At 41.1% G+C, this 10,259-nt stretch overlaps 1 pseudogene; it reads right to left on the bottom strand.

Annotated features, from left to right (window-relative positions):
* The window catches only part of LOC104618475, a 45,990-nt pseudogene that overhangs the window by 30,297 nt on the left and 5,434 nt on the right, over positions 1–10,259 (bottom strand).

The following is a 10,259-nucleotide window of genomic DNA, read 5'->3' as shown; positions in this document are numbered from 1 at the left end:
CTGCTGAATTGTTGAAGGAGAGTGCTTAATGATTTTTATATGTAAAAATGATTTTCATTACAAAAATACTTTTGCAATAGGAACATGCAGCAGTGCAATGATCACATTTCATGTTTCTCTTTCACCTGTCCTAATGGCAAATGTCATGGGCACATGCATGTATGCTCTGAAATACTACAAAAAATGAAAACACTTCAAAAAATAATGCAATTCTTAAGTAATATCTATCTTAGCTCTCCCACCTTCCTTCCAGGACTTCCCCGGCCACCATGATCACCATTTTCTCCAAGGCATTTACAAACAACCTTACAGCATTTCCTTTCTGCAACAGTATCCTGAAAAATGACAAGAAACATTTCATTTATGTATATTAATCATAAAAGAAAGACTAATTTTCCCCCCTTTTGTTTGTATCACAGATGGACTTACAAAATTTCTCTGCAAGATGTTTGCAATCTCTGCAAACCCAACACTCAGAGGTTCATTGTATCCAAACCCTCTGCCAAACTCTATTTCCCGAAGTTCAGTCAAGTTCTGTGTACTGTCCAAGCCAACTAACAGAAGTGCATCAAGACCTTCAACGTAAGCATAGATTTAAATTAGTGAATACCTGAACTATACTATGTGAATAACAGCAGTTCTCTAAAAGACTTATATTTCATGGCTTCAACACAGTATATTAAAAGAAATCAAGCTATTAAGAACAATGCATACGAGAAAAATCTAGACCAGTAATTTTCCAATTAACTTCTCTCCCCAGTTGTCACACCAGACTGCTACTCAGTGCACAAACAGAAGTATAAAACTGTTTTCTCCTGCAGAAGTCAGAGCTGGGTCTAACCTCTGGTGCTGCACTCATCAGTGAGAGGGGCTGCCCTGAATTGCCCCAGCTGCTGGAACTGGACTCCAGAAACCAGAACTACCCCAGGCCCTCTGCACCCCTAGATGTGCTTCTGGCATCATATGCCAACCAGTGACAAGCCATCATGTACACTGGTTCACAAATAAACACTCTCCCAATGATTCCTGAGGAATGCCATATGAGTGTAGAGAGGTAATGTTAAGTGGAAAAGTTGCAGCAGGGGAACAACACATTGGGCCACTGGTAGTAGGAGGCTGGAGCACCAATGCGGTACTGTAATACCTTTAAAGTGAAGTGAGTCAGCTGCTTTTCTGAGATCTTCCAGCGAATCATCCAGACCATCTGAAAAAACTAGAAGAACCTGTCAGGAGAGGGAGTAATGCCAAGTCAATTGAGAAGAGATTAAAAGTTGAGTCATTGTCAAAAGCACAGTTTGCATGGAAAACTGGCTATGAGGTGGTCAAATTGCACTATACTGTGGCAGATCTGAAACGTGTGCCAATTCTGCTGTGATTTATGCACTGAAGAGCTTTCTCTGATGTCAGAAAAGTTCTCCTATATGTGAATCTGGAGAAGCACTTAAGCAAAGAAAAATTTCCTTTTCTGCAAAAGCAGCTCCAGTTGGCTGTCAATTGAGGCACAGCAGGAAGTGCATCCTCTCTGGGTACGATCCTCCCTCCTCGCAGATGCTTATGTCCCCTTGCCCTTTCCACATAGGCAGTGCATCACCCTGCTCCACTCCTTGTCATATTTTTCCTTGTTAAGACATAAGGCTTAGCTCACATAAGAATGCTAATCCTGACCCTTTGTATTGGCGACATTCCCACTTTTTCCAGCCAAAGAGCTACAGTTAAGCCTCTTCCAGGGCCGAGGAAAGCAGAATTTCTTACAGTTCCACTCCAAGCTTCCAGTCTCTTCCCATTTCTCTCCTCACTTTCCCCCTTCAAACCAGCAGAAGTCTTCTCAGGCCCCACTCATCCTGAGGGTTAGATTTCCAAGAAAAAATGGATAGGTAAGCTGTCACCTGCCCTCAACAGTAATGACTTTAAGTCCCCCTAAACTCTCTGACCAACAAGTGGACAAGCACAGCTAGAGCTCCTTCCCTCCCATCCTTCTTATTTTACATTCCCTATACAACACACAGCTTCAACATGTGCAAACTCTGTTACTTCTGGTAAGGCAAATTTTTCCACAGGTGACAGGCAAACAAAATGACTGCCACACCAAACATCCCACTTCTGTGCTAAGGCAGCAAGGAGACCAGAATTTAAGAGCAGGCAGAGTTACCTAGTTTTGGTGGTGGAAAGTTCCCAAACATACAATACGGAGGCACTGGTACTGATTCTACATCTGCTCAAGCAGAGTGTGATGCAGTGGAGAGATGGACCATGGATGGGTAAATATATCACAGACTGTTACACACAACACTATAGGCCTGGGCTTGATGCTTTTTTTGGGCAATCTTTTAATTTTAAAAACATGGAGGGGGGCAAGAATGTGGGGTGTTAGCGTGGGCATTATCTATGTTTACAAAGTTTTCATTTATATAAAGCTCTTGTTGGAACACATCTGAGTCTTGCTTTGTCAAAAATGCTGGAATTAGGTCCAACTCTTTTGCTGAAAAACAAGCAAATAATAAAGAAAAGAAGAAATGCAAACAACAGAGAATCACTATCCCTGATGAGGTTTACAACTAATCATCTTTACAAAGCAAGCATGTTATTGCTCAGGATCTTAGGGAGATTAAATTGTGACTTCATGTGCATTCTAAAGTCTCGTATTTTCAATTTGCACATAAACAGTATCAGAAAGGAATATTAATCCACTGGTAAAGTGCTGAGATATGCAGCATATTTATTTCTAGTAATAATGCATAAGCAGAAAGAAGCTTTGCTTAACTCTAATCTTCAACAGGCATCTAACAGAATTGGCAAGTAGGAGAAAAAAAAAAGCACTTCTTTTACTTGTATGTCAAACAAGTTCTCTCTACAGAGGCCCAAAAGAAGCAAAATTCTATATGATCATGCTCCCTGTTCAGAATAAAATGGCATTTTAAGAAATCTTTGGGAAAAAATAGTATTAAATATTCACCAAATTACAGGCTAAATCGGTAAGTCATACCGATGCAAATGCTGTAAAAAAGTAGAATGCCAACTTTCATCTGAAAGCAGGGGAATTTGTAACAATATGGCTTTCTCACTCCACAACAGATTAAAATTAACATCATACAAAAGTTAAAATAAGGCTCATAGAGGAAACCCCTTATGTATTTTGCAAGGGCTAACCTGTCCTTCCTCAGTAAGGAGGTCTTCCTACATGGAGACCTTAGTGAGTGATAATATTCAAACAGCTACTACAGGACATACTCAGTGCTTTACTGAGTCAGTGCCTTATTAAAAATAAACCGTCAGGGCAATGACCCTGACACAGTCCAATGAGATCTAACTTTCTTTCACCTAAGTGGAAAGATTCCCCATTCAGTTCAGAAAAGATAAGATCAAGCCTTATGCTTCTCCCTTCACTTCACTTCAAGATGGATGAATTAACTGCAGCATCTATGCAGATTTTCTCGATCATCAGTTATCCATGAGCAGAACTCAGCTTTGTTATTTGAAATTATTTGATAAGTTAAACTACATAAATAAACCTCTGTAAACAAATTTCCTGGACCATGTTTTCTGTGACTTCTGCTTAGAGCTGTCATTATTCTGGACAGAGATTCAGGATCAGGATTTCGAGTTTCTGAAAGAGAACTGTTTCCACCACTCAAAGTACAAAGAAATTCCACATAGATATAAGGTTTTCTGTATGAATACTCATGATCATATGGATTAACCCAAATGTTCTGGGTACCATCTCACTACAGGATTGCCTAGGGAACTGGAACTGATATAAGCGGTTTTATCAGGGTGAATGACAGAACAGGAGATTCTGTATAAACATAAGGAAATGCTTTTTTACCGCGAGGGTGACTGAGCACTGGCACACGTTGCCTAGAGAGGTTGTGGAGTCTCTATTCTTGGAGATACTTAATAGCCATCTGGACATGGTCCTGGGCAGCCTGCTCTAGTTGACTTGCCTTGAGGAGGGGATTGGACAAGGTGACGTCCATAGGTTCCTTCCAACCTCAAGCATTCTGTGAGTCTTTCTGTTTATTGGATTCACCAATTCCTAAACTACCTTTTTGTCTTCCTGGAATACTCAGTATCAGAGTCTGCAAACATCAAACTGCGTAATTTTTCCAACATATATGTTCACACCATTAAGTTACCTTAACTTTAGCAGAAGTCACATTAAAGAACTTCTCCTCAAGTGCCTGTAAGAAGTCTGCATTCAGGTAGGTGTCCACAGCAGTCTGTGCATCTAAGAACTTCTGGATGATCTCTTCATTATAGTCTTCAAAATCAGAGTCAAAGACAAATTGTTTGGTCTGTGCCCATACTTGGAACTTGAACTTAATGTTGACTGAAGAGCCCGAATTACAGCTGGTATTTGGCAATGATTTCATCTGGAGTAAAAGCCTGGGGAGAAATGCTTGCAAATTCTGTTTTAGAAGCACTGTGGATGCTGGCTGCACATCCTTTGAAATATCAATTGCTACAGAAAGATCTATGTCGCAATCTGGAAAAAAGTAGAAGAAACAGGAAACTATAAACATACACTATTTGTGATCTGGTCTTTTGTCAGAATCATGGGAGTGGAACAAAATTCAATACGGTAGATTTAAAACCAGAAGTCAGAATCAGTGAGATGGTAGGTTTTCCATGAACATAAAACACCATCAGCCCTCCAGTTTCAGTGGGGTTATGCGAGCTTGCAGATTCTAACGACTACATTACTGGATATATGTACATACCCAAACTGCAAAACAGATCACTGGTTTCCAGCTGTCAAATGTCTTCAAAGGGCCTAATCTTGCAAATGTTTCCATGAGCATCGCTACAACTGAGAATGTGCAATGCAATTGCAGTTGCAATGGGAGGCTTGATGGCTGACAAGACCAGACGATACGTACAAATGTAGAACAACAGGCCAAAGAAACAATCGTGAGAGAAAGAGGCAGCATTGCCTATATGCAATGTGAGTAACAGCTGCTGTGAAGTGAGAGCTACCTCAGTTATGGAATTGCTTGCATAGGTCCTGATAATAACAGCAAATACTGTGATGTGGTTAATTCCTCCCTCTCTCCTCAATCATCTTGCCCTCATTAAAGCAGCTAAACCACTTGGCTTCTTTCTTCCATACCTTGATTCTTCATGTGTCATGCTGAATTTTATTCCATGCCCCTAGATGCATTATCATCCATTATTGTACCTCTGCAAGGAAGTCAGAGGCATGCAATTTTATCTGTAAAACAGCACTCTCTCTTATTTTGTTCCTTCTTCACCCATTGACTCTGAAATATCAAACACAAGGTTGTTTTCCATGTTTGCTAGTTTGAGCTGGTTCCTATAGACCATTATTCCATATAAGCTTCATTACAGTTTTCTGAGTTTTCCCTCGCTCATGAAAAAGATGAAGGTGTTCATCTCTTTAACCGAATAGATCCAGAAATAATTTCACCTCAGTGTGGCCATCGTTATGTTTCAGTAGTTTCACCTGCGGTACTAGCTGCCTGCTAGACAGTATGATTTGCTGGTAAGCAGTATGAAAATCTTTAGATGTACAAGGTCACACTGAATGAGTTTTTATGGCTAAAAAATATCTCATCCTTACCCATAAGCACTCTACTTGGTAGAGTATACATACAAATATACACAGCTTTTCTGTTTAGTCCACAACAAGAAAAAATTTATCTTAAACAGTTAAATATATCTATACACAGATATATGTCTGCACCACTGCCCCACATAGTCATGCCAATTAGCCAGGCTGAGAGGCTGCACAACTGATTTCAAGATTCACAGAACACCTGTGATGCAAAGGCCATCATCAGTTCAGGGAACAGCATTTTGCTAATTGTGGGGGGTGCTTCTGATTAAACATTTCCATGAACATAACATTTATTGGATATTTTTTCCAGTATGTGTTCATGTCCAGCACACACAGAGTATGTTTTCACAATGAGATTTTTCTGAGATCTGAGTCTTTTTAACCACTTAATTTGCAGGGATTGTGAAGGGCAACCACAGACTCAGCAGTTTAGCCCTGACAATTGGTCATCCACACCACCCAGCTCTTAAAACATTTCCTGCCAACTCCCCAGTGCACCAGCGTTAATACCAAAACAGCAGTGTTGTGCATGATAATGTGTAAACCAGCTTCTGGTAGGTACTCTATACTCTGATGATCTTTATTTATTTGCAGGAGTCAACACTTCTGTGTAGCTAACCTCTTTGTCTAATCACCTGTTCCCACACACACGTCCACATTGTTAAACTGCCCCGTCTTACTGCTGCAAATGTATCTTTTTCCCCTGAGACTTTCTGTACCCTGAATCCAGTTTTTGAAATTTGAAAAATCTGGCAGTTTAAGAGTAGGTGACTTCTCTTAAGAAAGGGAGAAAGGGGAAAAAGTCAGCGAATGTAGGAAAACGGTTGACAAGATAAAACAGGCTTCACAGAAGTTGATCTTTGTTTTATGAGACGGATTTATGCAGAACTTAACAATAAATACATGCATCGGTGAGATCAAAGCCAATATGCTTTCCTTAACTTCTCTCTCTCTAAACAGGTGTGCCTGTGTATATATTAAGTTTACTGCTGTATCTCCCATTAAATCTTCCTGTTCCCTGGCCATGAAACACCAGGAGGTGCTACTGCATCAGCCGTGGTCACACTGCTCCATGGCAAGTGCACTCCACTTCCGCAGCAGCCCTCTCTGTGCTTTCCGGAGCCAAGGGATGCCTTTTTAACTGGAGGTTTTGCTCAGCTCTTGATGGGAAAGAGCGGGGGTGGGGTGCAGAACTCATACTGAAACAGGACCAGCTGTCCTCTCTGCAAACCACCTGAGCAGATAAAAGTCACACAAAGCGTGAATGCTAAAGCTTCTGGCTTTAGAAGGGAAGACTCAGCTCTTCAGCTTCACCCCCAGCACCCTGGATAACGCCAGCCCGTTTTGGTGTGTTTAAGATCTCACAAACCCAGGGTGCAGCGTGGTTATCCCAGTGTTCCTTTCTCACAGTAAGTTTCTGGTCACTAAGGAAATAAAACCAGAAGAGCTGGGTAGGATCAGTTTTATGGCATGACAAAGAGAACATGTATCCAACACATGTAAAACATCACCTATATGATGAAAACACAGGGAAGACAACAAGGAGCTTTAAAGGACAGTCACAAGTCCCTGTAAGGATGGGCACAAAGAAGAACTGTTCCAGCATTATCTCTTCCTGCTATTCCCAATCCATGACATCCACTTCCACCACAGAAGGTCCCCCTCACTTTCAGTGGAGGAAGAGCTCAGCTTTTTCATTTGTCATTCACTAGATTTTTCTTTTGCAACTTATCAAACACATCTACAGTATTATCTTACTATATAACTGGCATGAAAATGTAATTTTAAAGAGCAACTGTGTATGTTTTCTGCTTCAGTCTTCCCGCATGACAAGGTGACTGATAGTGCAGCACCACATCAGAATATCTGATAAAAGTTAACCAAAGACAATACTAAACCTTTATCTTCTTTGGGGTTGGGAGCCTCTCAGGCTGTGTGGCATCCAAGCTACTGTTGCCACCAATAAGATGTAGTAAGAGATACCACCTTCCGTTTCTTATATAGAAAAAGCTTTTGGGTAGCATCTCAGCATTACTGTGTATTTGCTGCTTACACCTTGCTAATACATCCCACATATCCAAGGATGGATTTTCTCACACCCTCTCTCCACAGTGTCTCTGTGAGACTTAAGTTTTGTCAACAGTTGCTGCTGACAGTCTCACTGAAGCAGTATGGTCATCTGTAGATGACAAAGTTAGGGTTTTGGAAGGCTCTTTTTTAAATATCACTGAATTATCTGTTTCTCTCTTTTGATTAGGATACCGTGGGCCTATTTGCTCTGGCTCCTTTCAGACACTGAGGAGCTATGAATACAAATGCTAGATGTGAGGCACTGTCTTACCTCAGAAGCTATTTACCATAGAAAAGCGTGTAATGGTTCTTGACTGAAGCAAGGTGCAAGTCTAGAAAGTTGCAAGACTGAGTAACCTGAGTAGTATTCTTTGGTAAAACAGTTACATTGCAGTCCAGCCAGCTCAGGTACTTTTATCAAGGACTGCATGTAGCCACGTGGATATCTGCCATGTTTATGTTATTTACCCTGGCTAAGGAAGATCTTCACATTCACAGACCTGATTAACAATATTCCTCTCAATAGTTTTCAGTCCATCAACATTTTCCACTGTTAACACTCATCTACCCCTTGCATCACGAGCTATTAAAAGCAGCTTAAAGGAGTTTATAATCCCTATGCCAACTGCAAAGACATGGATCCCATCACTTCTCCAAGCCACTGCTGCATCCTTCACCTTGTCAGCAGAGTAATGCCTGTAATTACTACAAGGTTCTGTGAGACTCCTTGGCTCTTGCAGCCTCTATTGGCAGGCTGAAAAGGCTTTGGACATGCCTCAGTCCTTTGCCAGTGAACGTAGAGGACTGCAATTGCTCGATTCTGTTGATCTGTTCCTCTATCATGGTGCCAGTATAAAACTCATTAGGAGAAAATTCTTTCTGGGGTCTTGGCTGTACTGGACTACTACAACACATATAGAAATAACAAAGCTGTCCACAGCTTCCATCATGAAGGTCTTCATGACAGAAAAGTTGGTTTCGTATATGGTTTCTGATCCATCTGACTGCTACAAACTTAGGGAAAAAGCAAAGGGGAAAACAAGCAAACAGAAAAAAGAAAAAAAAAAAGCAACCAAAACAATTAGTGAGGAACATAACCTTGGCGGTATTTAATCTGTTCCTTGTTCTCTGCAATAAATCTTTAGTCACAAAAGCTGTTCACAGGAAGGCCATGCAAAGCCAACCCCTCCTCTACCCTTCTTCAACCCAGAGGCCTTCCATGCATAGATAAAATTCACCCTTTTCCATTATTAACTTGCAGAAGAAGTCACAGGTCTTTATGTATCATCTAAAAGACCAGTCATAACAAGACAGAGCTTGTAACCAAGTCAAGCCCTCGGCTGAGGGAGGTCAGACTTTACCCAGCAATGAAGTCAGATTAACTACCCCACTCACCACACTCATCCTCTTGCCACTGTGAGGAAAAAAAACCAACACTTGAACTGCATGACTTATGTGAAGACAGACAGCATGTTGGTACCCCTGAAATAGAGTGAATTCTTGCCTGTCATTTTTATTGGCAGAGTTCCCTAACATTTTTATTGGCAGGGCATCATAGCTCTGTGCAAAGAGTAATCTTTCTTGACCTTCAATAATTTCTTCAAGTTCTGCTCTGCTTGCTTTTTTCACTCCAACAGCAGTTGATTCCACCTCCCTTCAAAGCTTTTATGGCCATGGGAAGGCCATAAAAATATCCAGCAGTACAGTTGGTTCATCAGTAAGAATAAGGATCCTGATGATAGTAAGGAAAGAAGCATGCCCACCCTAGTTCACACCAAATCTCTGCCTGGCAAAGCTCAAAGCTCTTGCTGTGAAGGGCTGGCCTAGCAGAGGCTTCAAGCTGAATACTGCTTCTCTAATCTAAGACTCAGAGGAGTATGAATTCAGTGAGAAACTCATCTCCCGCTTGGAGCTACAGATGAAAACACCAAATGGAACTTTATCTCCCCCAGCCACTGAGTTATTAACTACTGCTTCTATGAGCTACTGCACATTTTTTAACTGCTGTTCTGTAACACCAGATGATCCATGCACTACATGGGGGCTATGGGACCCCTAAACCCTAAGGCTGACCCTAGCCTCTAACCCTGACCTCTGACTATGACCTCCAATGCCTGAGCCTGACCCCTGAGCCTGGTTTTAAGCAGGGCAGCTCTTACTTTGATGATATTTGGGTCAGTCACCACCAGAACTTTAAAAACCTAACTAAAACCTTTCTGAATGTTAATTTCCTCTTGCATTAATTACTTCTTGCAGATGGTGCACACACTAACAGCAAGCCTGACAGCACTGAAATTACAATTATCTATGTACTTCTTACCTTTTTTTCAAACTTTGCAATTGTAACAAAACTATTTGTAGTCGCATTACAATCTCATTACAAAGCCACTTCTTTATTTTCTATCCAATATTTGACAGCTGTAGAAAAAACTTCAGGGTGGTGACATGTTTCCTTGGGGGATAAGCTGTAATTTATAAAGCTTGCTACTCTCTGTGATATTCTGGATGCCCATGGCATAGACAGTAACAACTTTATTTCCTAGTTTAGATGCTGGTTCAGCGTAATCATCCAAGGACTGGCCATCAGTGATTACCACAGTAATTTGCTGCACTT

Source organism: Phaethon lepturus, unplaced genomic scaffold, assembly GCF_000687285.1.
Source record: "Phaethon lepturus isolate BGI_N335 unplaced genomic scaffold, ASM68728v1 scaffold14153, whole genome shotgun sequence".
NCBI classification, from domain to species: domain Eukaryota; kingdom Metazoa; phylum Chordata; class Aves; order Phaethontiformes; family Phaethontidae; genus Phaethon; species Phaethon lepturus.
This window is presented reverse-complemented; position numbering and strand designations above follow the sequence as displayed.